Raw genomic sequence first — 4,300 nt, 5'->3', positions numbered from 1 at the left:
AGTCTCCCTGTCTCGTCCTCCTTCCGGGGTGGGGGTGGGGGTGGGGGTGGCTGAACGTACTCAGCAGTCCCTCTCAGGTTCTGGGGAAACGTTTGCTCTCCTGGGCATTCACGTGGCTCTTTGCTCTGGGGCACTGTCTCTCAAGGCCTGTGCCATGGTTATTGTCATGTGTCAATTTGTCTGGGCCACGACACCCACACATTTGGTCAGATGTTATTCTAGATGTCGCCGTGGAGGTGTTTCTTGGAAGAGATGAACATCTACATGAGTAGACTTTGGGTAAAGCAGATTCCCCTCCACCATGTGGTGGGCCTCATCCCATCAGTCGAAGGCCTGAAGAAAAAGTCTGGTCTCCTCTTTGGAAGGGGGAGTTCTGCCAGCGGGGGGCCTTGGAGCTCAAGCCACAACAGCAACCCTTCCTGGCCGTCTGCTGCGTGGAGTTTGGACGTGGACGTGGCGGCCTCTGGTACTTGAGAAGTCGATTCCTTAAAATCTCTCTCCCTCTGCAGGTATCCGTGCACACGCCCATACACGTCCCCGTGGCCCTGCTTCCGGTTCTGTTTCTCTGGAGAGTCCTGAGGAGCACAGCCAGGGTCTCGATGCCGGAAGGAAGCTGGCGGTTTAGTGCCCACCGCTCCGCTCTCCTGCCCAGCTGCCGGCCCGCCCCGCCCCGCAGTCAGCCAGCACACGGTGTTTTCCATCTGCAGCCGGGATTTCTCCCTCACCTGTCCCTCCTGGAGCAGCACGGGGGTCCTGCGGAGACGCTGGCGGTTCTGCACGCACTAGACGCACCGTTAGAGCCACGGCCTCCCCTGGTCACTCGCTGGTTGTTGCACGGCGTGGACCCACTTTAGAAGCGTCCTCGGAAGAAATTCGCACATGTAGAGACTGGTCCTTATTCCTGGGACTCGCACGGCCACGGTAAAGCCGTCTGAGCCTTGTAGCTGCCCTCTGCTTGATTCTTTGGAGTTAGGCGGTCTCGGGGGAGGGGATCTGGGCTCAGCAACTTCTCCTGTCACGCCGTTGACCTACGTCACGACGGACGTTGTCTTGTCAGTAGAGATGGCTGTCTCCTCCCTGCGCTTGGGCTGTCCGTCGTCCGGGGATGATCGAAGGCTTGGAACATCCATCCTCGTTCCCGTTTGCGGGTGCCAAGGCGGTGGGCACGGCCGGCTGCCCTTCCTCGCCGCGGCATGGATTGTGGCGCGTGTCCCCGGAGCGGCGGTGGCTAACTGAGGCATGAGTCACAGGGCACAGTGGCTGCCCTTGTCCGAGACCCGGACGGGGCCGCCGGCACCTGCAGCCCCTCCCCTGGGTGCTGCCACTGAGCCGACCACGTCAGGACGCCAGGCTGGCCCTCGCCCCGGTCCCGGGGCCCGGGATTGTCCGCGCCTGCTGCCTCCCTCGTGCACAGTACGCTCTGAACCATTTCCAACACTAACGGTGCCGGCCGGGGGCCAGGCGTGCCCACCGGGTGGGCGTCCTGTTTATACCGGGTGGGCCTTCTGGGTGTGGATCCCCCAGAAGAGATCCGACGCTGACCCCTCGGGGCCTCTGACTCCTCTCCTCTCTGGGTCCACATCCTGCCCCGCCCAGGGGGCGCCTCACATCCGTTCCTGCCCCCCCAAACCAGGCTGGAGACTGGCGCCGGGCGCAGTGGAAAGAGGGTCCCCACCCCGACTCCCAGGGCCTGGGACTGTTAGTTTCCTCGGCCGGGGGGGGGGGGGGATTTACGTTGCTGAGCAACTGACCTGAACGCAGGACACTGCTCCTGGCCGTCCATGTGGGGGTCCCCCCAACGTCACGGACACCTCTGACCGAGGGCCTGACGCACGACAACACAGCTGGGGGCTCCCTGCCCAGAAGCCTGCGGAATTATTTCTACCTGGATTAAAACCAGAGCCTTTTCCTCCCGGACAGTGAGGGTGAAGGGAGCCCCCTCGAGTGGCCGTTGGAGCCGCCGCCCAGGGCGGCCCCCGCGAAAGGGGTGCATTAGCTGCCCAGACTTCAGAACGCTTTTCTCAGCGGCTTCCAGCAGGCCGTTTATTTTTTGAGAAGACTGGATCCCGTCAGCCACTTCTGGTAACTCTTAAGCAAGGAACATCAACGTTTTTTAGTGGATGCAGAGAGACCGATGACGACGCTGACTCTCGTCCTTCTCATATCCTCCCGCGTGGGTCCTGTTTGCAGGCGGGTCCCTCCAGACGTGGCTGGGGCTCCTGCCGCCCAGGGCTTCCCCCTGCTCTGGGTCGTTGCACCTGGCAGGTGACCTGGGGCGCAGGGGCTGGAAGGGCACGACCCCCTCCCTGCCCGCCCGGGGTCCCAGGCAGCGTGCCCGAGCTTCGAGCTCCCCCGGTGTCCTGACAGTGACCCAGATCTGACTACGTGTGCCTTCCTGACCCCCATCCACAGGGCTGGGGCGTGGCCCCCTAGTCCTTTTCAGCCGCGGGACACAAGAGTCACCGTGGCTGTCCTGTGTGTTGTGTTGGGTGACAGCCACCTTCAACGACTCAGGGCAGCTCAGTCTCTCGGGGACACTGAGGACTGTCCCTCCGCCCTCCCTGGAATGAGTGAGGTTCGGGCTTGTAGCGAGAGGCTCGGTCCAGGCTGTGACCTTCCTGGGGCCACATGTCTTGAGTATCGATTTCTCGCCCCATTACGTGTCTGTGCTCACAGCTTACTACGGTGGCTGGGAGACCCGAGGGAAGCTCCACCGTCCCACCTCCCTGAAATAATCAGGTCAGCTCGTTTTCACATGTAGTTTTCATATATTTTGATTAAATTGTAAATACAGCTTGGTATCCTGCTTACCCCGAAGTTAAAAATCTTTTGTATCATCATTTTCTTTTTACTTTTTAAGTGTTTATTCTTTGAGAGAGAGAGAGAACGAGCAGGGGAGGGGCAGAGAGAGAGGGAGACACAGAATCCGAAGCGGGGTCCGGGCTCTGAGCCGTCAGCACCGGGGGCTTTGCTTCACACCCTCAGCTGGCCCGTGCACTCACTCACTCGTGCATTCTGCGCTCACGGCGGCCTGCGGGGAACCATCCATGGGCCCCTGCCTTTGGGGGAGGCCAGCGTGGGAGCTGAGCCAGGAGATGAGGGGGAGGCGGGGCCTGTCTGGGAAAAGGCGCCAAGGTCACGGGCCTGCCTCACGTGGGAGTGGGCTCCCGAGGGCCCGCTGTGCAGGCGGGCGGGTTGTGGGGACAGCAGCGCCGTTCGCTCCGTGGGCAGCAGAGGGCAGTGTCCCAACGTGGATGGTAGGAGTTCCCGCAGATCAGGCGGTGGCTTTAAGTTGTCAGCAGCTGGGGATCAGAGCTGGGCGGGGGTCCTCTGGTGTTCTCCCTGAACATCCGTTACCTAAGTCAAAAGGCTGATGTGCCATGGAAACAATGGTTTCGTGTCTGAAATTAATACAGGTTTTCCCCTGGTTATTGCCTGCGTATCTTCCTCCATCCCAACAAGCTCTCCAATTTAGCTTTATTATTTTATTTTATTGTATTTTTTTATTTTTTAGAGAGAGAGAGAGAGAGAGAGAGCGCACAAGTCGGGAGGGGGACAGAGACAGAGAGGGAGAGAGAGAATCCCAAGCAGGCTCTGCACTGTCAGCACAGAGCTCAATGTGGGGCTTGATTCCGCAACCCTGGGATCATGACCTGAGCCCAAATCAAGAGTTGGACGCTCAACCGACTGAGCCATCCTGGCGTCCCTCCAATTTAATTTTAAATACCCATAAGAAAAATTAAAAGGGGTTCCTGGGTGGCTCAGTCGGTTGAGCGTCTGATTTTGGCTCAGGTCATGATCTCATGGTTTGTGGGTTTGAGCCCCTCATGGGGCTGTGTGCGGACAGCTCAGAGCCTGGAACCTGCTTCGGATTCTGTGTCTCCCTCTCTCTCTGCCCCTCCCCTGCTCACGCTGTCTGTTTCTCTTTCTAAAAAATAAATAAATATTAAAAAAACTTAAAAAATATAATTAAAAAAATTTCCGGTCAAAAGCAGGAGGAAATCTTTGTGACGCTGAGTTTGGTGAAGGTTTCTTAGGTATGATACCAAAATCACAAACCATAAAAGAAGTGAATTGCACCAAAAGGAAACTCTCCTCTGTGAAAGGCGCTGTTGAGGAGAGGAAAGGCCAAGCCACAAAGGGGGTGGGGGGAGTCTTGGCAAATCACATTCCCGTGAAGACCTGTCTTCGGGATATATAAACAAATCCAAGTCTGTAATGAGAAAACATGCTATTACCTGCCATTTGTGTACAAAAGAGCCCAGTGACCCCGTCCTAGAGAGGCACCCCTGGGAAACAG

This window comes from Herpailurus yagouaroundi, unplaced genomic scaffold (genome assembly GCF_014898765.1).
Source record: "Herpailurus yagouaroundi ecotype Mexico unplaced genomic scaffold, PumYag 163, whole genome shotgun sequence".
NCBI lineage: Eukaryota > Metazoa > Chordata > Mammalia > Carnivora > Felidae > Herpailurus > Herpailurus yagouaroundi.
The sequence above is the reverse complement of the archived record's forward strand: the minus strand, read 5'-3'. Positions refer to the sequence as shown.